General features: G+C 42.3%; 1 protein-coding gene across 1 annotated transcript in view; it reads left to right on the top strand.

The window, feature by feature from the left end:
• CACNA2D3 (calcium voltage-gated channel auxiliary subunit alpha2delta 3) overlaps window positions 1-20,930 on the top strand; it is an 832,322-nt gene extending 811,392 nt beyond the window's left edge. Inside the window, exon 40 of the mRNA XM_082346809.1 lies at window positions 11,532-20,930. The gene's annotated coding sequence lies outside the window, so the exon portion shown is untranslated. The remainder of the gene's footprint in view (window positions 1-11,531) is intronic.
• The last annotated feature ends 4,211 nt before the right edge of the window (window positions 20,931-25,141 follow it).

Raw genomic sequence — 25,141 nt, 5'->3', positions numbered from 1 at the left:
ATAAAGCACAGCACAAACTTTCCATTTTCTCATGTCCTAGTCATCGTTATCTCTTCAAGTCAAAGTTCCAAAAACAGCTTCAGGAACAAATATGATAAAGAAAAATAACAAACTCTAGTTAATTACCAATCAGGTCCATAGATTATCTCATTGGAACCCCAGTCTGTCCCCTGGGTGGGCATTCTCTTTTTGTAGGTTAGATTATTGAAATTTAATGAGGTTATGATTAGCCTGGACTTCTGACTTCAAATCAACTCTTGTGGTTATTCCTGCTTCCCTTCTCTGCCTCTCAAGAGAATTCAGGGGACAAATCCCACCCCACGTTGTTGTTGTGTGTGTGTTTTTAACTTATGAAAATTCATTATATTAAAGGAAAACATACAGTTTATTAGAAGATAAAAGTACTCCAAACCAGTTACCCAAATAAAATTTTCCTTTGCCTTAAAACATGGCCTTTCTCCCATGCTCTGGCATTTACATAAGATGTGGTCCTGGTTTGCTCCAAAAAACATCCCGCCTGAGTCGGTGATTGACACACTTTTCTGCCTCGCCTTACATCATCAATAACCTCTTTCCTCTTGTGCATCTTCAGTTTTTCTCCACTCAGTATTTCTCTACTCTACAAACCTGTTCAAATAGTTTCCACCCCAAACTCACTCCTGCCTTGTGCTAGATTGGTTTTAACCTCCTTCCCACTCTCTCTCACATTCCTTTAACTTCTGAACTTCTTTATAAATGAAACATACACCATGTTCCTCCCTTTGTTTTCTCCTTAATGCCTTACAGGCTAGCTTCTTCCCTAGCCTCTTTTGAGATGCTCGTGGAGGGCATCATTAAACTAGTGGCCTCATTTCTGTCTGAAGAGCTGATCACCACAGCCGTTTTGAAACCCCCATCAAATGATGTTTCTGGAACACAGTAACTGCTTAGTTCTTCTGTTTCCCTTTTTCTATCCTCTTTTATAAATACACATTTCAAAGTGTCTATTTCCCAGCAACTCTATTGCTTATAAATATCCTTAGAAGACCATCCTGTCATTCCAAAGGCTTGACTTTTACTTCTATATACATAATCCCCTAATCTGAGTCTTTTATCCTAAAAATTCTACTGAAATGTAGATCTTTGCATATGAAATTCCTATGAAAAAGAACAACCTAAAGAATTTACCAGCCACGTTTAATTTCACTACACCCCCAACGAAGATCATTTTCCATGACCCCACCTTGGTAACACCATCCCAAACTCCTCTCCTGGGCTTGAATCCTTGAGGCATCGCTGACTCCTCCTCTCTTGCTCCTTATACCCAGTAGCCTGTTAACTTCCCTATTCTGCCTCTTAAAGGTACACGCATCCCTTCCTTTTGTTTTCCACTGTGCTAGTTCAGATGCTCATCATTTCTCGCTAAGCTATTGTCACAGCTTCCTGATTGCTGACAGTGATAAAACTAGCTAATTTTTTATGAGAGCCTACTGTGTTGCGGCACTGTGCTGAGCAGCCTGTGAATATCCACGACACTGTGAATTAGCCACTGCCGTGATCCCCACTTTACAGTGGGGAGCCAGCGGTTCAGAGGCAAAGTACTTTTCCAAGGTCACATCGTGTACATGAGGGAGAGCCATGACTCAAATTCATTTGAGTGTCAATGCCTGAGTTTATATTCCCAGTGCATATTGCTTCCCAACATAAATTTCAGCCTGATAGTCAAAACTCTACAAAAGGTGGTCTTTTCCCAATTTTCCAACTTCCCAGTTTCCAGTTGATCCATTCCTTCCACTCTAGGCTACTGCTTTTGCAAAAGATGGTCTCTTTCTCTATACTGCTTTCCTTCCCATCACATCAACCTTTGAGACTTATCTAAAAACATACACCTTCCCAAGAAGACACCGCAGGTATCCCCACTTGGCATCAATCTTTCCCCCGTGTGCCCTACATGTAGTTTGTCTCAGCACCAGAGCAATGATTTGCCTGCCCTAGTATTAGTTGTGTGCACACATGTCTGTGTCTCTCACTCATGTCTCAAAAACAGGGGCCGTTGTTAACTCTTCCCACCCCCCACCTCAGTGCCTAGTGCAGTGTCTGGCACGTGACAAGTCTTCAATAGGTTTTGGCAGAACTGAATAGCAGGCGTGTGTGTTTGGGGTTTGGATGACTAATGAAGGTGCCAGGTGGGGAGTGAGATGGTAACTGTGGTCAGTCTACTTCTTCTGAGGTACATGCAGATCCCAAAGGGTCTTTAGGCTTCATCGTCTACACAATGCACCCTGTACCACCAACTTATAACTGGAGCCCAATGTTCAACTTCCATAAAGCTTTCTACTCAATAAGGGGCATTAATTCCCTCTGAAACAACTCTTTCTGTTCTTCAGCTCCACCAGCAATAGTAGCAGGAATAATAACAATGATAAAAGCTAACATCTACCAAACTTTGCATTTATAATTTCCGTTTCATCTTCAGAACCATTGGATGAGGTGGGTACTACTATTTTCCCTCTTTTTCTGGATGAGAATATTAAGGTTCAGAGGACTGAGCCACTTCCCAGGATCACTCAGCTAGTACGTGGTGAAGCCAGATGCAATCTGACGCCCGCCCACACTCTTAACCACCCAACCGCACCATCTCTCTAGAGGCCTGACGTTAATAAATGTTAGTTTCTCTTCCTCCCCCTCGCCCCCCCGACTCAACCAGCAGAGTTGAGAAACAGCAGCCTTAGCTCGGCACAGCTGATGGTTCCTGGCGCTCCGCTTGTCCTCACGTGCCTGGGCAGGGCGCTTTTACAGCCCGCTGCTCCTGTGAAGTCGCCCACTCACATCCTGGTCATCGTTAATCCCCTCATTAAGCTCCTCACGGGGAGGAAACAGTGGGAACGGCCATGGCTCTGCGCAGGTTGGGCTCCCTCGGAGATGGGACGTGAAGTCTTGGCACACCATTGGCCATGAGTCACTGGGAGCCCAAGCTGTGTACCAGGGAGGACGGCAGGAAACCACAGGCCCTGGTTGCGCTCTTGTGGCCACAGTCTTTCGAGAGGCTGCATGACTGTGGTGGTTCAGCTGCTCCGCGATGGCCGCCCCCGACCCCCGGCAGCGCTGGGCCGTGTTTATCTTGGCCTGTTGGCACATGGAACCCTTCCTGGCTCCGTCGGTGCTGCTGAGGGAGGCGCATCCGCTTCCTGAGGCTCTGCTCCCTGCTCTGGTAGCCACAGCCATTTTGTGCAGCTCCTTCCTGCTGTTGGGAGACATGTTTATGGGCAGTTGGGACATAGGGACTCTTCACCTCGGCAACAGTTTCTCACCAAGCCAACAAATGGTCTTTGAAGTGGTCTTCTTTCCTGAGTGAACAGAACATTTATCCTCCAGCAACAAATGCCCTTTGTTTGGCTCCCAGGTTCACCCTATCTTGATACGAGAAGGTGCCTCCAACCTCAGCCCCACCCAGGAGTCTTCCACTCTCCTGCTGACATACCTCGTCTCTTAATTCATTCCTGTTGGACTCAGTGCATGAAAAATTCAGTATCTGAAAAATTCTGTATCTGTCTTTTTCGTTAAAAAAAAAAAGTTTCCTCAACTTATTTAGCTGTTCGTATGTACACTGCACTTTGTGATGCCCACAAGAGGGTGAAACCCAGTTCTAGTCATCAAGAACCTAGGGGAGACTTGAATAACTATGAAAAGTTGGGTAGTGTTGCACTATCATCAGAGCAAGAGTGGAGTTGGGTGTGAAAGGAAGCCCACAAGTAAGTCTCGTCTCTATGGTGAAATGACCAGACAAGTTTCGTTATCCTCAACCATAGAGCAGTTGAACATGCACGTCTCTCTCAGGGCTGCTTGCAAAGATTAAATGAGACAGTGTCATATCAAGCAGTGGCAGAGTCTCTTACACCTAACACCCCGTAACTGGAAGCAATTATTGTTTCTCACATTTAGGATGTGGAAACGTGCACAGGGCATTACCCTAATTTATAAAAGCTTCTTCTTCCAAAATGAAACTGGACAAAATCAAGGTAGAAAACAGCTTCAGGGGTCCACCCAAAGCAAGAAAACTAAAGCAGTTTTTGCTGAGATAGATATAGAAAACTTAAATCATCGAGTTCTTTGTAGAAGCTCATCTGAACTTATCCCTTTGGGATCAAAGACAGATGGCAGAAAGTTTCCGCTTAATCCAGCTTCCAAACCTTCCTTCTGCTGCCAATCATGGAACCAGTCAACCTCTCCACATTGAGAACACCCCAAGAGAGGGCCCTGGGCTGCTCTCCCATCACAGCCTGACCTGCAATTACTTGATAGTTGGGCATGGCTACCCCAAAGAGGTTCCAACCATGAATGCAGCTTCAAAGCATTTAGGCCTTGTAGACCATGATATTGTATTTTTTTTTTAACATCTTTATTGGAGTTGTAATTGCTTTACAATGATGTGTTAGTTTCTGCTTTATAACAAAGTGAATCAGCTATACATATACATACATCCCCATATCTCCTCCCTCTTACGTCTCGCAGCTCTGTTTACAATAGCCAGGACATGGAAGCAACCTAAGTGTCCATTGACAGATGAATGGATAAAGAAGATGTGGCACATATATACAATGGAATATTACTCAGCCATAAAAAGAAATGAAATTGAGTTATTTGTAGTGAGGTGGATGGACCTAGAGTCTGTCATACAGAGTGAAGTAAGTCAGAAAAGGAAAAACAAATACCGCATGAGATTGTATTTTAACATGTCACCCAGAATTCTGATTCTATTCTATCCCTACCTGGAAACTCACTTTTTCCTCTCAGGTTGCATCCTACAGACTTTGAAAATACTGAATGATAGCTACCCTGGTTCATATGCTCTGAGGAAAGGCTTGCACTCTGGCCAGGCCAGTTTGAACGCAGAGCCACAAGTACTGACTTCTGAACCTCCCCTAATGTGTCTGTTTGGCACCTTATATATTTTTGCCCAAGGCTAAGATCTGTTCTCATTTTCTCTAGATCTTTTTATGCATCCCTAATAACTGCAAGTTGATGTAGTCTAAACACTTGAATTTGTAGCAGCTGCAAGCTTACCTATTTGAAGTCTGTGGGTGAGACTTCATCCTTGGAGGACATATCAAAAAGCAAGGCACTGAAGTCATGAGAAGTACCTAAGGTTTTTTTTTTTTTAAGTGAAAAGACTGAACTCAGAGAGCATATACCTTCATTCTTCAAGGTTATGACCTGGTCCAGATGTTTTCTACTTTGTCCAACATTTTCAGGCTTCTTTTCTGTGGCCATAGGTGTACAGAGTATGGATTTGACTTTCCTTTGAATTTCCTACCATTAATAAGGCACAGGGTCAATATAAAATATGTATTGAATATCTAGGTACATTTTTCAGAAAGCACTAACATTATTCTTTATGAAACACAATGTTTGGTGTACTTGGAAAAGGTTAGCTTGTTTAGAATATGCACCTTTAAGGAAGCTGAATATTTCTTCCTTCATTCCTTCCCTCCCTCCCTCCCTCCCTCCCTCCTTCCATCCATCCATCCATCTATCCATTTCTCCATTCAACACATGTATACACATTTATGTTAAGCATCTTGGCTCACATTTATGTGAGCCAAGCAGTGGGCTAAGTATTAGAGATTTAAAACAGAATAACACACAACCTGAGTTTTAATCTAGTAGGGACGAAAAAGATGTAAAGTTAAACTGGGAAAATGATGTAAACAAAGCATGAGTTCATTGGAAGAGTTGTACTGACAGATGGGGAAGGGCTTGCTTATAGAATCAGACAGATCTGGACTTGAAATTAGCCCTACCACTAGCTAGCTCTGTGTCCTTGGGCAGGTTATTTAACTCTAGTAAGACTTGCTTTCCTAGTCTTAAAATGGGGATCACAATAGTATCTACTTCATGGAATTGTAGTGAGGATTTCTGAATGAAATGAGATCATCACACAAAGCATTGAGCACAGTTCTCAGCACTTAGTAGGTACTCAACTTTTCTATCATTAGAATTAGTGATAATGTCTGAGAAAACCTTACTGGAGAGTTAACATTGGCCTTGACCTTGAATAATGAGTAGAGATTTGCCAGGCAGAAAAGGGGGAAAGATACTGCAAGCAGAAGGAATAGCATGAATGGCCTGGAGTCATGAATGTGTGTGACATGGTAGGCGACAGTCAGTGTGGTCAGACAGAGAGTATATGTGGGTGAGAGTCAGACTGGATGAACAGGGCAGAAGAGTTGGAGAAGAACCTTGTATTCCATGGTAAACGTCATGCTTTATACAGTAAACAATGGAATGTAGCAGGGTAGTACTCACTCCAGAAATAAGGGGATGGAATCCTGGAGGTGGGGGAGAGGAATAAGAGGCAGTTTCTTAGCTGTCAGTTAGCCTCCTAAGCTCCTAAGCTTTAAGTTTTGTTGTCCACCCTCAAAACCTCAACGACTATCAGATATTTTCCAAAGTAGACCAAGGTATTTGGCAAAAGATTCAGTAGGCCTCCTGCCTTTCCTCTTCCTCTGCCACTGCAGACACACCTTCATGGTCTTCTCTGATGCAAGTAATGAAGGGCTGAGAATTGGGGATTCTGGAGTCTCTGGGTAAGACTAGTGGGATAATGGTTGAACAAGATGGTCTCCAGGGTTCTTCCAGTTCTGAGTCACAATTCCAAGCCACAAAGATTCACCAAACACCTAAATTATGTAATAGGTTCAAGGTCACACAGTGAGCAAATAGCAGAGCCATCATTTCAACCCAAGTCATCTAGTCCTAGACTCTGCTCTTATTTCTTTCAAACCTTATTCTGTCTCTATGCTATTATGCCCAACAATTCTGTTCAGGACGAGGATAATGTTCCCTGCTTGTTGTCATTTGTATTTTAAGGACTGCAGTTGTTCTCAAATTCAGACTTAGAATTCAATTTGAGAGCAAGTGGGTTTTGTGGTCTGTTTAGTTAAAACTCTAGAACACAGAGTCTTCAGCTTTTCTTCCTTAAGGACTAGGGCTTGCTCTGAAAAGCATCATGGCGCTGAACCCCATTCAAAATATGGGAGTGTTTACAGTAAATCTTCCCCTGTACTGTGGGTGGGCTTCTAGGCAGGAGGCCCCTGGGGAGGAAATTCATTAGTCTCATTGATCCTCTTGCCACGCTCAGGGTGGCCAGATTCCATTATTTTGCAGCGCAGGTGAGGAGGAGAGAGACAGTGAGAGGGGGTGGGGAGAGAGAGAGAGTGTGTGTGTGTGCGTGTGTGTGTGTGTGTGTGTGTGTGTGTGTGTATGTATGTGTGTCTGCCTGTAATAAAGTGCATCAGCTTCAAGCAAGGCTTCTTTTCCTCTTGGAAGTTCAAAGTGCAGAGGTGACATATCCTGTTTTAAATTGAGGATGGTATTTTCAAATACGTTAAAATAGCGCTTATTATCAAAGGGTAAAAAGGAATATGCTTAAAGGTAATAATACCTTATTGGCTTAGAGGCACCTCACTGGCTTTAAAATGCTTTTTTGGCATGGAGTGTAAATGTTATTGGCTTTGAACTCACCCCTGAATTATGCAAAGCTTTTGTCCCTCTCTTGACTGCCAAATGTTTCTGAGCCCCCCTCAGCAGTGTCTCACTGACAGGCCACACTGCCCTGGCGGAGACCATCGGGCGGCTGTAAAATCTGACAGCCTGAGTGAGGGAATCCAAATCTGTTTCTTATTGAGTAGCCAAGATGCTTGGGTAACTCCACAGCCAGCCGTAGATCGCTTTAATGGACGGCAAGGGACATGTCATCTCGGTAGCATCTGCATGGAGTATCTTCCTGGACCAGTCTAGGCTGAGGAAGGTCCAGGTGTGGCTGTGCATTTTTGTAACACACCTCAGATGGGAGCAAAGCCCACCACCCCACAAATCCTGGGCTTTTCTAGGACCTCTTCTATCATGAACTTGGTATCTCAATCTTTGAAATTCAAGAATTGACTTAAAAGGTAACTTTCTGGTACCAAGCACTCTGCTCTCCTTCTAATGCTGAATTCACTTCATTATCCAAACTCTTTAGTCTCTAACTTACAGTAAATAATTGTCCACAGCTGTTGCGACTTGGTTTATCCTCCAATAAAGGTCAGGATGGCTGACTAGACATCAGAGGAAAAACTTCTAAAATTTGGTGTTTAGACTAACTTACATCTATGTTTATCTCTTTTGTGTTTGTTGTAACTAAATAGGCAAGTGTGGCTTGTGGTTAAAACATGACCAGGCAACCTGGATGTCATGGTTTTCTTTCTCGTTCTAGTTCATTCTGATTCATGTGAAATTCTCTCCCTCGTCCTATGCCTCAGTTTCCCCAGCTGTCACACGTAGATCAGTAGTCACCGGTTTCTTTCGCAGACTTCCTCAGGGAGGTTAATGGGGATCCACTTGTCCATAAGCTGTGAAAGCAAATACTGGAGACCAGTTTTCTTTACAAGACGGAAGGAGGGCCAATCCATCTCCATTGCTTGACAGGCTTCACCTAAAGCCGAATCAGTCACAAACTCAGGACTGCTGGAGCTCACAATGAAGACAGAACTGCTCCACGTGAAAGTTTACCTTTAACATCAGGAGGCCAAAGAAGCAAAAAGAAACCCTGTCCCAGCAGGAAGTGGGATCCTTCGGTGCATTCCATTTCCCGGGGAACTGGGAGATGAGGGAAGGCTTCTGCCACGTACGTTTCCAGATGGGATTTCTGGTCTTGGCTTGTGGTGGGGCCCACACAGGCTCTCCAGCTGTGTCCTGGGATCTCTAGCGGGAGGCCTAGCAGCAAGATGAAGCAGGAGATAGCCTCCCAGGGATAAAAATTTATTAGGTTAAAACCTAATGCAAACACAAGTTTCTCTGGAAACACCAACACAAGGAGCAAAAGGATAAGCAAAGATGATTCCAAAGAAAATGTGGCCCATTGCGATGAATGGTTAGGGAGGAGGGGAAGCAAACCGTGGCAAACTGTAGGCTGGGAACAAAGAACAAGAATCTGAAGGTTTCTACAAAGGAAGCTCCTGACCCCCCCAGTTGGAGACATTATCATCTCATGCCTAGAATATTTCTAAGGCTGCTGAATAGGCCTCTGTGACCTCAGTCTCTGATCTGTTGAATAGTTCACTCTCATCATCAGGCTAATTTGGATATAGACTAGGAGGAGCATGGTATAGAGTAGAACATCTTGGAGTCAGACAGACCTGGAACTATAAGAGTTATCTAAGGGGACTTCCCTGGCGGTCCAGCAGTTGAGACTTCGCCTTCCAATGGAGGGGGTGCGGGTTCGCTCCCTGGTCGGGTAGTTAAGATCCCACATGCCTCTCGGCCAAAAAAACAAAACATAAAACAGAAGCGATATTGTAACAAATTCAATCAAGACTTTAAAAAATGGCCCACATCAAAAAAAATCTAAAAAAACAGTTATTTAACCTCACTGGACCTCAATTTTCTTACCTATAAAATGGGGATAATAATAATACTATCCCCTTGTAGGACTCTTATGAAGATTGAATGAGATATTGCCCGAAAGGTACTTAGTACACTACCAGGCACATCAGAATTCTTCAAAAAATTGTAATTGTTACTCCTCCCAGCACCATCACTTCCCAGCTTACAACCCTTTCATCATTCCCCATGGCATAAAGGCTGAGCTCCTTTTTTACAAACTGTGGCTCCAGCTGGCTTTCTAGACCAATGCTGTGCAGTAATGGAAATGTTCTCTCTCTGCGCTGTCCAGTATGGTAGCCACTGGCTACATGTGGCCACTGAGCACTTGAAAAGAGTATGACTGAGAAACAGAATGCTAAATTTTATTTAATTTTAACTTACTTAGTTTTAAATAGTCACGGGCAGCTACTATATTAGACAGGGCAAGTCTTAGACTTTTGCATTTCCCTCGGAAAGCATCCATTCTAGCCAAATGGATTTTTTCACCTCTTGCTTTTTTCTTCTAAACCTTCAAGTCTACAGGGTGCTGCATACAGCTGTGTGGTTTGTGCACCACAGAAAGATGCCTAGCTGAGGGGAAAGTAGGACCTGAAGCTGAGCCAGTGCTTGGCTTATCAACATGCTTGTCCTGATGTGGGGCTATGTCTGCAGGGAGGATGGGCCATTTTTTCTAATTCACCTACCCAGAAGGGGAGCCTTTCTCAAAGGTGCCTTTATGCCAGCAGTGTCCCTGTGTACCTGTCCTCCTGCTTATTACCTCTCTGGCCAAAACTATCTTGTCTTATGAGACTAGCCCAAACTCCTGCTCACTCACTAAGCTTCTTCCTCCTCTAACCTTCCAGAAGTTTCTTCATCTGTGAGACAAGGTGGAGGCCAGTGACTAAGAGTTCAGTTTCTGAAGTTATGTGCCTAGTTGGAATCCCTACTTTGTCACCTATATGTGACTTTGGCCATGTTATTTTCTCTCTCTAAATATGTATTCCAACTATACAGTGGGACAACAACAATAGCACTTCTCTCGTAGGATGGTTTTAAGAAGTAAGTGACAAAGTGGTTAGGTTCGTAACATGGTGCCTAGCTCAAAGTGAGTGTGGATCCCATGTATATACTCATTCTTTCAATAAATATTTATTGAGCATCTACCACATACCAGCCACCTTGTCAAGCTCTGGAAATCCAATGGTGAGTAAACACAGATAAAACCCTTGGCCACCTAGAGGTATGTGGGGATACAGGTGATATTTCAAATGATTACACAAATAACTGTGGTACTTCAGTGGGGACAAGTCCAAAGGAAAGATTCCTGGTGCTGTGAGAGCCTGTGGTAGGTTTTCTCCTACTCAAGGAGGTCAGAAAAGAGTTTTCTGAGGACAGGATTCTTGAGCTGAAATTGGAAGGAGGGTGAGTAGGTGTTGGCTAGTTGAAGAGGAGAGGGAAGGGTGTTCTGGACATGGGGAACAGCATATGCAAAGACCTGTGTGGGGTGGGACTGAAGAGCCCCCAGAGGGAGAGAAACAGAAAGGACAAGATGGGGCATGGTATGAGTCCAGGCTGCAGAGGTCAGAGGGGCAGCCTGGGCAGGGTCTTATAGGCATTGGAGGGAGATCAGAGGAATGTCATCGTCTGTTTTTCTTCTCCACGAGACCTCTCTGGCTTCAATGTGGAGAATTGATCAGATGTTACACAGGGTAGAAGTCGGTAGATGTGGAAACTACTGCAGCCCTCCAGGCCAAAGGTGGTGGTGGGGAAAGAGACCCCGAAAATGTTTGGATTTGAGAGCTATTATTATGTTCCTCTCATCGAAGAATTAATGACATACTATTTTTTGATGGTTAACACAGTTTAGTGTTTCTATTTTTTCAAGTCTCCTCTTACTGTCTGAAATGCTCTGCTCTGTCATTCCAATTAGAGGATAAGATCTTTGTAGGCAAGAGTTATTTTATATTGATATTTTATTTGTATAACTTGCGTGGCACCCTGCTTACAGTAACTGTAAAAGGAATATTTGCTAAGGTGTTTTCTGAATTTCATGTACTAGTGAGAAAGGCAATAGTATGAATGGCTGAAAATTTGGGAGGGTTGTGGAGTATGAGATGACAGAAATCTCTTTTTATCTGTGTTACCAGAGGAACCATGCAAAACCACTAAGGAAAACAAAGTACACAGTTACCCCAACTGGAGGAGGACTTCTTTTCCAGATGGGCAAGCCTTACCTGAGGAAGTAAGTAAAACCAGCATGACAATACTTACCCCCCAATGTACTTGCAATGAAAGACAAGACCTAAAAGTGATCTTCACATGTGCTCTACATGCAGCGGTTGGTGTTATTACTGAAACAATACAAAACAGCTCATTCTTCTTTCTTATTCTCTTCTCAACTTCAAACTTTTAAATATTTTAGTTTTTTGTTTTCAGGGGAAAGCAGTAGAAATCCCAACTCAGGGTGACTTAAGTTAGAAAGAAATTACTCTCTCAAATAATAGGTGGTCCAGAATCTGGGTGTTCTCCAGGAAGGTCCATGAGCTCAACTCTGTGGTCAAGGATGAGATGCTTGCCCATTCTGTCCTGTAGAGCATCAGCCTCGAACCAAAGCTGATTCCCTTCAAAGTCATAAGGTAAGTAGGGTAGCCCAGACAGGGTCTTGTTGGCATGGAAGGGAAAACTCTAGGGCAGCGGGTACAATAACACGCATCCTTTCCCATCTCTACTGGAAGGAATGGAAAGTTTATCCCCATGCCACAAACTTAAACTCATCCCCTTCAGTCTGATTGGGTCAAAAAAGGCCATGTGCCTGTTCCCAGACTAGTCACAATCTCCATGAGAAGTCCCATTCTCTGACTGTCTTAGAATAAGATTGATTTACCCCTGGGGCTGAGGTTAGAGAGGTTTCATGAGCAAAACTGAGCATGCATTCACAAGTGAAAAAGGGGAAAAGGTGTTGGAAAGGCGACAGCTTCCTAGGATGAGCTGCTCTCTAGTGAAACGAGATGATTTTTTTTTTTTTTTTTAATTTGGGGGTGTGTTGGGTCTTCATTTCTGCGCGAGGGCTTTCTCTAGTTGCGGCGAGTGGGGGCCACTCTTCATCGTGGTGCGCGGGCCTCTCACTGTCGCGGCCTCTCTTGTTGTGGAGCACAGGCTCCAGACGCGCAGGCTCAGTAGTTGTGGCTCACGGGCCTAAGTTGCTCCGCGGCATGTGGGATCTTCCCAGACCAGGGCTCGAACCCGTGTCCCCTGCATTGGCAGGCGGATTCTCAACCACTGCGCCACCAGGGAAGCCCCACGAGATGATTTTATAACTCGCTCCAGTTCCACTTCATTCATCCATCCATTCGTCCACTCGCTCATGAATATTTATTGGGTGCTTACTCTGCACTGGCTCTAGGCAAGCTTATTGAGGCATCTCAAGAATTTTTCAACTACCTCTGCATATATTTTTTCATTCACTTGCCACATATGGAGGCAAGTAGCCATATAAGAGACCAGCCTATTCATGTGGCACATTTTTAAAAACCCATGCTTCTAACACTCAGTTTGTACATTCAGATCTTCATAAATCTGGATTCCAACAGGACCAGGTCACGATATCATTTTGGGCCATTGTCAAGGAGGATTTATGATGGTTGTGTGCATGACCCAGCCATATGCTGTGTCTGTGGAAACACTTGGGTTAGCCTGCTTTAATGTATGTATTGATGACAAAGAAAGTTACACCATACCCCAGGAAAAACAACATGAAAACATTCCCCAGTTTATCAGTGAACTGCCCATAGAAATAATGGCCTTCTTGGTAAAATCAAGACATGATGAAAAATAATTAATAGATACTTCTTGAAAAAGACATAACAATCAGAGGATCTGGAAGCCAGCTGTCGTAACATTTCTTGAGAAGAAGGTGCATTTTATTGGCTCTGTGAAACCTGTGCCTTTAGCCCCTTAGCAAAAGGCCAGGAAATGCAGACCCGACCCACAGATAATGCTGGGTTTTTTGTTCTTATATCCTTTCAGCACAGAACCTGAGTCTTGGGAAACAAGGTATGATTTTCTGAACTGAATTGATCTTTTCCTGTGCCTGATCTGAGAAATCTGCGTGTCTTTCATGGTGATCTGAGAGAATGGGCTCCCTTATCTTCACACACATAAATCACTCAACTTCCTGGATGAAGCTGGGAAAGAAGCCTACGTGATATATATATATCATGTAGGTAGGTACAAAGATTAAAAAAATACTGCGTATAGAGAATACCAGTAAGGGAAGGGGATGGGGAGAGGGGTTGACTACAGAATGGCAGCATGAGGAGATTTTTTAGAAAGGTGAATCTGCTCTGTATCTTGGCAGTGGTGGTGGACACACAGCTGTGTGCACTTGTCAGAAGTCATAGCTCTATACGTCAAGAAGAGTTACCTTTAATATATATTAATAAAAAGTAAATAAAATGCCCACGCACAATTTTTAATTAATAAATCCCCAAGTGCCAAGCTAGATTTTCATAATAATAATTTTAAAATACAGCCCCCAACTTCAAGGAGGTAATCGTTTTGGGCGACAGACATGTAAAATGTTACCTTCCTCACCATCTCCATAAAAGGTCTCTTCACATACACTCAGCTCTCTGATTCTCAGTTTTGTCACTCTCCTGGCCCCTCTGCACCGGCTATTCCCATTGTCTGGAATATTCTTCTTTTTCTCTGCAGTTGGTTAGTTCCTCTTGATCTCTTGGATCTCAGCTTAGTCACCTCCTCCAGGAAGCATTTCTGGAAGGCCTCTTCCCCAGGCTCAGGTGTGTGTTCCTTTTGGGTGCTCCTCAGCACCTCCCGCCTGTAACTCTGCTTACATGCCTGGTGCTTCCATGGATTGCGGGTTGGTGAGGGTGGGAACTCTGAGTCTTGTTTGCTTGTGTAGCCTAGCACCCAGGACAGTGCCTGGATGGTAAATGCATGATAAAGTTGACAGTGCGTAATGAAAAGTACAGAAATAATTTTTAGTGGATGGCAGGTTAATGGCAGGATGATAGAGAGATTCTAAGTGAAGAATAAATAAGGCCCATCCTGACATCTCTACTTAGTTGTGGTTCTTGACCTTGGCAAGTAACAGGAGCCAACTTGAGCAAACTTACACAAAATAGAGACTTTATGGACAGGATATCAAAAGAACTCTGAAACTCAAAAATCATTGAGTTACACGAAAAAATAGAACCAGCAACCTAATAGCTTTTGGAGACTGAGACAGCGTTTTTTCTCCACCTCTAATCTCCATTTTTTTTTTTTTCCTATGACTCAATTTCATTCCTCCCTCTGATCCAACTTCATTCTCCTCTGTCCCTGGTGCATATGTTGGAAAAAGCCCACCCAAGAACTCGATGTCCCTTTTCCTTGAAAGGAAGTAGTCCAGACTAATTGCTATCTGTAAATCCCAATGTCAAAATCCTGGAAGGAAGTATCCGGTTGTTTCACTTGGGGCCGGATCTCTACCTACACTTCAGACAATGCTGTCAGGGTGTGGATTCCCATGGCACACACATGTCTGCCAAGTTGACTCTGTTCTTAGAGAAGGAGTGTTATTTTGGGCTTGAGCAGACATGCCAATTGGCCACCACTGTTATGACAGACAGACTTATTAGGTGACCCCATGATCTTCATCTCCTGGTGTTTGTGACCTTGAGTGTGGGCAAGGCCTGTGACATGCTTTTATCCAGTAGAATGTGACAAAGGTGATGTATGTGATTACAGGTATATGATTTTGTAACATAAGATTGTAGCATCCATCTTGCTGCAGTCTTCCCCCCCCTTAATTCGAGGTGGTAGGTGATCATGTTGGGAGACCCTATGTGCTAGGAACCGAGGATGGCCTCTGGTCAACAGCCATCAAGAAACATAAGTCCTCAACGCTATGGCCACGAGAAACTAAATTCTGTCAACAACCTGAATGAGCTGGGGAAACGATCAAGTCTCAGATGAGATCACAGCTCAGCCAATACTTTGCCTGCAGCCTCGTGAGATCTTACTTGGAGGACCCATCTAAGCCATGCCTGGAAATTCTGACCCACAGAAACTGTGAGATAATTAAATGTAAGCTGTGTGGAGCTGCTAAGTTTGTGGTGATATTGTTGCACAGCAGTCAAAAACTAATAAAACCACATAATATTTTTCAATTAAAGGTACATAAAAAGGGTCACAATTTCTCAGTAAAAACCTATAAGGTAACCTTCAAACTAAGGCCACACTGTTCTGGGTGGTCAAAGAATGGCACAAGAGCCACACCTGATGGTCCATTGCAGAGGTGCTCTGAGCCTTCAGCAGGAAGTCACACAGTAGAGGAGGTTTCATGTTGATCCCCCAGCCCCTGCCAGGATGCAGATGTTTTCTGTTGGGAAATTTGTTCTCAGGACATGGAGTGGTGAGCTCACATGGGGGCTCTGAGGTATCATATTTAGGGTGCCAGCCTCAGGAGTTCACAGCGGTAGGGAGCCCAGAGGCAGCAGGTAGGTGGCCCAGGGAGAAGTGTGAGGTGGAGCAGCAGGAAGGCCGAGGCAGCCAGAAGCTTCTGTTCTGGAGTGGTGTCTGTGGTGTAGCTTTACTCTGCCTCAACTAATGGGGGGCTCACAGATACTGATTTCTGACGCTGCTAAGTTGGGAGTGCGGGGAGGGTTTCGGTGTTGCACACGCCTGCTTCAGGGCACAGGTCTTCATCTCTCAGCTCCAACTTTAGTTACCACATGAAAGAGAGCTAGTTTCTTCTCTTCCCACGGAGTAGGGAGTGACTGTAATGCTGGAAATATCCACGGGATTGTCCCAGACTTTACTGATAAAAATGGCCTATGATGCTTGTTAAAACTCCAGATTTCCAGAACTCTCCCTTGGAATTCCTGCTTCAGTTGATCTAGGCTGGGCCCAGGAATCAGGTCTTTCATCAAGCCCTCATGTGACTTGTGTCATCAGGGCAGTTTGGGAAACTTCTGTACATGACTGTTTGTGGAGTTTGTCCAGCATGATGTCAATGGTTCTTACCCTATGTTGGAGAGGTGGCTGCATTCCAAGATTAGAATATGATGCCCATTTGAGACCACCCCCCTCCCCCAATCCTGAGTACTGCATAGAAAGTTCAGAGAAGCCCTACAGCAAAGGATCCATAGATACACTTCCCAAAGGGACTGGGTCAGGAGCCTGCCCTAACTATCCCCATTGCCCACCCACACACCCGAGGAAGGTACCCTCCAGGAGGGCATCTACTGCTAAGACTCTTAGGGAAATAAAACACATGCACCAAAATCGATGTTCACAGACAGGATGCACCTGAGTCTTCATGGTGTGGGGGAAGTCAGCCAAAGCCCCTCACCCTTCCTGCCCTGTTTGTCCTTGTTCCCTCTGGACCAGGCAACCCAGTCAGGCTGGCTCCTGTCTTGGCTTTAGTCTCTCTTTCTTCCTCATCAACCCGCTATCCTCCCCACTAAAATGCCATCCTTAATAAGCCCATCTGCTCACATGCTCCAATTCTGAATGACACCTCTGCTGGAAAGGGTCGGCAGAAGCAGCCTCACTTCCCCTTGGTGTACACCAGAACTGTGAACAGGGGAGGGAGCCCAGTGTGATCTCGTAAGGCAGCGGATGATGAAGCCTGACTTTCAGAAAAAGCTCTTTTGGCTTCTGAGCTCTCTTCTGTCTGGCTTTGCCCCGCCTTCTCTGGCCAGTCCTTCTGGCTGCTGGCTGTGGCCTCCCTGAGACCAGGCCAGCCAGCCCTGAAATATTTGCTAAAAGGGCATGTCCAAGGACAGGCAGGAATTGACAGCCTCTATTCAACAAATGGACCCAGCACAGCCCCTGGCAAATAGAGGTGCTCCAGACCCCATAAAACCACATGGCTATTTGGTCTCCAAGAGGCATGGCTTGCATAAACACAATTAATGAGTCAAAAGTAATAAAAAGGAACAGAGTTCCTTTACTCCTGTATTTTGAAAATAAGAAAGAAGATGCAAATCCTTGCAATACTTACTACAATCCCATTTCTTGTCTTCTACCTTCCCCAGACCCTGCAGCTACACTAGAACCACCGCAGCCCCCAACAAACACAGAAACACACACTCACAACACATACACATGCATGTGGACACAGCATACACATCCAACATGTACACGTGAACATACCCCTGCCGTGCTCTGAGGATGGCACCTTTCTTCCCTCCTCTCCCCCTACACTGGGTGCTTTATTGTGGAGACTAACTCAGCCTCTCCCACCCTCTAAGTCAGATTCTGTTCTCTCACAGGGGATGCCTGAGGGAGAGAAACGGAGGACCCACTGTAGGATTCTCTCCACCGGGCTGGGACAGAAGATGGACCTATGAATGCTTTTCAGCCCATTTATCCCATTACGTGCGCCATTATTACAGGCAAGTGAGAAATCAGGTATAGCCAGCTGCTTAAAGACAGAACATTCTGATACCTGGAGGTGAGAAAACTAAACTTTGCTTCCACTAGACTGTGAGCTCTCTGGTAGGTGGCCCTGTGCCCTATGGTCTTCACCTCTCTCTAGCGCCTAAATCATGTGTCACACTTGGCACTAAATCTCCTGGAAGGAATCATGTATTGGGTGGTTATTATATACAGGCAGGTAATTTACACATATTATTTAATCTTTGCTCCAATCTACATCATTGAAGAGTATGAGTTCTAATATAATAATACTAGCACTTAAGTACCGATCTAGTCCTTACCAAGCAATGTTCAGAGTTTTTAACAAACATTAACTCATTTAACCTTCACAAGAATGCCAGGAGGCAGATGCCATTATTATTACCTGTTTACACGGAGGGGATGTAAGGCACAGTGAGGCTCTGCACTTTGGCAAGGTGATGGTAAGTGATGGAGGACTGATGGGCACCCCGTCCCGTCCTTAGCTGAAGCTTGCCTGCCTCTCACAGTGTTGTGGGTCAGAGCACAGTTTCTGGATCTGGGCAGCTTGATCTGGAGGTTGACCCTGCACTTTCTAGCTATATGAGCTGAAGTCACTTACTTAACCCATTCAAGCCTGTTTCCCCAACTGGACAAAAAAGATAATAGAGATTTTAAACTCAGAAACTTTCTGTGAGGACTGAGTTAATACATCTTTCTAGAACCCTGCTTAGCATATATTAAACCTTTCATGAAAAAAAAGCCATTATTATTAATAATAGCACCAAGTTGTAGTTGAGAAAACAGAGGACCAGAGAAATTAAATCACTTGCTCAAGGTCACACAGCTAGTCAGTGGTAGATATAAGGTGGAAACCTAGGTTGACTTGCCTTTTAGCCTTGTGTTCTTTTATCTAGCAAACTTGCCACTACATTTTCATTGAGATCCAGGATATGAAAGTACAGCGAATTGTTTTGATAGCTCATCTCTTCTACGCGAGTACCACTCTTGCGTACAGCCAGCTCCCAGTGACACTGGACACTCTAGGATGCATGTTCCCAACGCTGTGGATCGTCAACAGAATTAAATCTAAATGTCAAATTACATCCTGTCTGTTTGGCCTTTCCTAAACACACATAAAACTAAAATCTTTGTAGACTGCTTTGCTATTTTCCAAAGCATTTTCCAGATGCGTTATTCTCCCCAGCCTTCAAAGTCCTATACTAGCCCCTCTCCCTCAAGGGCACGTTGGCCTGGACTGTGGTTCAACACATGTGGTCTCTATCCCACCTTTGCTGCACAAGGTCCCTCAGGCATTGTCTGCAACATATGAATCTCCAAAGGGTTGCAACTCAAGTTTGGAAAACAGGCTCTGAGTGTCATGTACAGTTCCGGAAGGAGTGGCTACTGTGAGCAAAGGTGTGTTCTCCAAACCCCAGGTCACTATTGGAGAGAGGTAAGCTGAGCCCAAATTAAAGGAAGCCTTATTTGCATTTTGGGGAGTAAATTCATTTAACTCGTACCTCCCTACCCCTGAAAGTGATACAGGTTAAATGCTCAGTTGCTTCAAATTAAACTCTAAATTGTTTCAAGAATATGTTTTATAACTAACAAATTCTTAGTGAGTTACATCCAAAGGAAGAGGTGCTAAAAATCAAACTGGCATATTTGTATATCTTTGACTTTTTTGATTGATGTCAAAAGAATAGCCATATTTTCCAGCAAATTTATCAGACGTGATTTTGGTAAAAGTTTTCTGGTTTGAAGAATTATCTTCCCATTAAGTAAAAGTTTAGTACTGCTTTATTTGCATTTAACTAATTGATAAATACCATCTGCTCATAAATTAAAATGAAAAATACTATTGTTAGTAAATCAGAGTGGTTGATAAAACGTATTATATATATGAATAGACTGGGGGCTGGAATAGATCTATATAACATTTGCACTCAGAAATAAGGGCCATCATAAGCAAGAGAGCTCCAGCAAGCTTTAAAGCATGGTTTTTATTAGGATTGCCCATGTCTCTGGTGTAGGAGGAAAATATAACTATGCATGCAAAGCACATGGCATTGACTTAAAATCTCACTTGCTTATAGAAAAGTCCAAATTAAAACCAAACCAAACAAAAATGGATTAACAGATAATTTTCTTAGCCAGAGATGGATTCTACCCTATATTTATTAGTTGACAAGTGTTTTAACAAAGTATCTTAAATTACCAGGACTATTAAGATGTCCTGTTACATCCCTGCAACATAACCTAATATTTTATGATTCAAAGATCCTAAGTACAAATTTTTTTCCTAAACACAACTGAAAAAAAGTAAAGACTTTAAAAAAGTTAAATAAAAATATAAGGGCATCAGTGGGATATTATATTTTAAAGCAACCCTTGGAAGATCTTTCTGTGATGTCAATAATCAGTTCCTGATGTATCTGCTTTCTTAAAAAACTCATCTTCCTGTATCTAAAATAAATTTAATAAAAAAAAAATAGAAGTCCTTCTTAATCTTTCATAATTCAGACATTTTGGATCCATTGCACTAGGAAATGCTACTTTTTAAAAACATATTTGATAGTACAGTCTATTAAAACATTGCTTTCATTGTCTCAGGGAGAAAACTTTCTCCTTTATTCCAATGATCAGTCTGTTAAAGCTCAGTGCTTGTTGGAGAAACGATAAGGATTTTCAAAAACTCTGCCCAGGAGGACCTTCAAGATGGCGGAGGAGTAAGACGTAGAGATCACCTTCCTCCCCATGGATACATCAAAAATACATCTACATGTGGAACAACTCCTACAGAACACCTACTTGAACGTTGGCAGAAGACCTCAGACTTCCCAAAAGGCAAGAAACACCCCCACGTACCTGACCGTGTGGCAGACAGGGTCTTGGTGCTCCAGCTGGGTGTCGGGCCTGAGCCTTGGAGGTGGGAGAGCTGAGCTCAGGACATTGGACCACCAGAGACCTCCTGGCCCCACATAATATCAGTTGGAGAGAGCTCTCCCAGAGATCTCCATCTCAACGCTAAGACGCAGCTCCACTCAATGACCGGGAAACTCCAGTGCTGGACACCCATGCCAAACAACTAGCAAGACAGGAACACAACCCCACCCATTAGCAGAGAGGCTGCCTAAAATCATAATAAGTTCACAGACACACCAAAACACCACCAGACGTGGACCTGCCCACCAGAGAAACAAGATCCAGCCATATCCACCAGAACACAGGCACCAGTCCCCTCCACCAGGAAGCCTACACAACCCACTAAACCAGGCTTACACACTGGGGGCAAACACCAAAAGCAACAGGAACTATGAACGTGCAGCCTGAAAAGGAGACCCCAAACATAGTAAGTTAAGCAAAATGAGAAGACAAAGAAATACTCAGCAGATGAAGGAGCAAGGTAAAAACCCACCAGACCAAACAAATGAAGAGGAAATAGGCAGTCTACCTGAAAAAGAATTCAGAGTAATGATAGCACAGATGATCCAAAATCTTGGAAATAGAATGGAGAAAATACAAGAATCGCTTAACAAGGACCTAGAAGAACTAAAGAGCAAACAAACAATGATGAACACACAATAAATGAAATTAAAACTTCTCTAGAAGGAATCAATAGCAGAATAACTGAGGCAGAAGTACGGATAAGTGACCTGGAAGATAAAATAGTGGAAATAGCTACCACAGAGCAGAATAAAGAAAAAAGAATGAAAAGAATTGAGGACAGTGTCAGAGACTTCTGGGACAACATTAAACACACCAACATTCGAATTATAGGGGTCGCAGAAGAAGAAGAAAAAAAGAAAGGGACTGAGAAAATATTTGAAGAGATTATAGTTGAAAACTTCCCTAATATGGGAAAGGAAATACTCAAGTCCTGGAAGCGCAGAGAGTCCCATACAGGATAAATCCAAGGAGAAACACACCAAGACACATATTAATCAAACTATCAATAATTAAATACAAAGAAAAAATACTGAAAGTAGCAAGGGAAAAGCAACAAATAACATACAAGGGAATCCCCATAAGGTTAACAGCTGATCTTTCAGCAGAAACTCTGCAAGCCATAGGGAGTGGCAGGACATATTTAAAGTGATGAAAGGGAAAAACCTACAACCAATATCACTCTACCGAGCAAGGTCCTCATTCAGATTCGATGGAGAAATTAACACCTTTACAGACAAGCAAAAGCTAAGAGAATTCAGCACCACCAAACCAGCTTTACAACAAATGCTAAAGGTACTTCTCTAGGCAGGAAACACAAGAGAAAGAAAAGACCTACAATAACAAACCCAAAACAATTAAGAAAATGGTAATAGGAACATACATATCGATAACTACCTTAAATGTAAATGGATTAAATGCTCCAACCAAAAGACATAGACTGGCTGAATGGATACAAAAACAAGACCCGTATATATGCTGTCTAGAAGAGACCCACTTCAGACCTAGGGACACATACAGACTGAAAGTGAGGGGATGGAAAAAGATATTCCATGCAAATGGAAATCAAAAGAAAGCTGGAATAGCAATTCTCATATCAGACAAAATAGACTTTAAAATAAAGACTATTATAAGAGACAAAGAAGGACACTACATAATGATCAAGGGATCAATCCAAGAAGAAGATTAACAGTTGTAAATATTTATGCACCCAACATAGGAGCACCTCTATACGTAAGGCAAATGCTAACAGCCATAAAAGGGGAAATCGACAGTAACACAATCATAGTAGGGGACTTTAACACCCCACTTTCACCAATGGAGAGATCAACCAAAATGAAAATAAATAAGGAAACACAAGCTTTAAATGACACAGTAAACAAGATGGACTTAACTGATATTTATAGGACATTCCATCCAAAAACAACAGAATACACTTTCTTCTCAAGGGCACATGGAACATTCTTCAGGAGAGATCATATCTTGGCTCACAAATCAAGCCTTGGTAAATTTAAGAAAATTGAAATCGTATCAAGTATCTTTTCCAACCACAACGCTGTGAGACTAGGTAGCAATTACAGGGAAAAAAACTGTAAAAAATACAAACACATGGAGGCTAAACAATACGCCACTAAATAACCAAGAGATCACTGAGGAAATCAAAAAATACCTAGAGACAAATGACAACGAAACACAATGATCCAAAACCTATGGGATGCAGCAAAAACAGTTCTAAGAGGGAAGTTTATAGCAATACAGTCCTACCTCAGGAAACAAGAAAAGTATCAAATAAACAACCTAACCTTACACCTAAAGCAATTAGAGAAAGAAGAACAAAAAAAACCCCAAAGTTAGCAGAAGGAAAGAAATCATAAAGATCAGATCCAAAATAAATGAAAAAGAAATGAAGGAAATGAAAGCAAAGATCAATAAAATTAAAAGCTGGTTCTTTGAAAAGATAAACAAAATTGATAAACCACTAGCCAGACTCATCAAGAAAAAAAGGGAGAAGATCAAATCAACAGAATTAGAAATGAAAAAGGAGAAGTAACAACTGACACTGCAGAAATACAAAGGATCATGAGAGATTACTACAAGCAACTATATGCCAATAAAATGGACAACCTGGAAGAAACGGACAAATTCTTAGAAAAGCACAACATTACGAGACTGAACTGGGAAGAAATAGAAAATATAAACAGAGCAATCACAAGCACTGGAATTGAAACTGTGATTAAAGAACTTCCAACAAACGAAAGTCCAGGACCAGATGGATTCACAGGTGAATTCTATCAAACATTTAGAGAAGAGCTAACACCTATCCTTCTCAAACTCTTCCAAAATATAGCAGAGAGAGGAACACTCACAAAATCATTCCACGAGACCACCATCATCCTATACCAAAATCAGACAAAGATGTCACAAAAAAAGCAAACTACAGGCCAATATCACTGATGAACATAGATGCAAAAATCCTCAACAAAATACTAGCAAACAGAATCCAGCAGCACATTAGAAGGATCATACACCATGATCAAGTAGGGTTTATCCCAGGAATGCAAGGATTCTTCAATATACGCAAATCAATCAATGTGATATACCATATTAACAAACTGAAGGATAAAAACCATATGATCATCTCAATTGATGCAGAAAGAGCTATTCAACGCGCTTACAACAGTGCGATCTCTGGGAAGAGGATAAAATGCAGGGAAGAAACCTGACATTCTCTGACATATTTGTATTTTTAACAACCAAGGAATTATTTCAGTACTTGTGTTCTCAAAAATAAGCAAAAAAGTAAAAGGTCAAAGAAATTTCAAGCCATCCAGGGAATTGAATTCAAACAGAGAAAATGAGTAGTAGATCAAAGTTGCATGGCTTATGAAAGCAAGGTGGAAGTGCACAAAATGCCTCTTAAAACAAGATCAGAGAGATGTGGAGAGGGTACAGTTGGGGGCACTTTTCAAATGTACTCTGGAATGTGATATAAATTAGCAGAAGTCACCCTAAGTGCACCAAATCCAATGTGGAAGCAGAGTCATTTGGAAGAGCTACCTATTCTAAATACAAATCTTAAAGGAACATGCTTTAACATGGATGTCAACAAATATATATATTTAAATTGAAAATAACTCATTATTTTTATAAATTTCCCTTTTGGGATGAATAGACAGTGAAAGATATTTATGTTATAAAAGGATAATTCCATATAAATCTTTTAAATATTTTGATACTAATTTTTTCTGATTTATAAATTATCTAAAAATTTTAATGAAAGTCTCTTCATATAAATGTTTAACAAAATATTTACAAGGAAAAATTTCATCATGGCTGAAAATGGAATTTTTTCACCAGCCTAGCAATATCTCTTTTTCTCTACTATTTTGTTTAATTAATACAATATTATTTTATTGTAAAATATTTCAGAGTCACTGAAGAAAACCAGAAGTTACAGAAAGTAAGAAAGTTAGGAAAAAAATTAAAATACTCATAATTTAAACAGCAATATCAACCTTGGATTATATCTTTGCCAACCCTCTTATGCATGTATGTATCCATATTACAATAAAAGATACTGTTTTACAAAAATCTTTTTAACTTAATATACTGAAATATTTTTTCAGGCTAATAAATCATTAGATATTTTAAAACCTGGGGACAAAGAATGCCTCCTATCCATCAAAGTACTCTAGTCAAGAATTCAGTCAATAGAAATCTTTGGTTGTTTTGAGCAATCACATAACTTTTGAATGTCCCTTTATAAAGCATTCTCAAATAAATCACTTCATTTGATCCTCCCAGAATCTGGTGAAGGAGGGGGAGCAGGCACTGTTAACATCCACGCATTACAAATGACACAGCAAACTCTGAGCATGATAAAACAACTCTTATTTGAACTGGA

Source organism: Balaenoptera borealis, assembly GCF_965194805.1.
Source record: "Balaenoptera borealis genome assembly, chromosome: 12".
Classification (NCBI taxonomy): Eukaryota; Metazoa; Chordata; class Mammalia; order Artiodactyla; family Balaenopteridae; genus Balaenoptera; species Balaenoptera borealis.
This window is presented reverse-complemented; position numbering and strand designations above follow the sequence as displayed.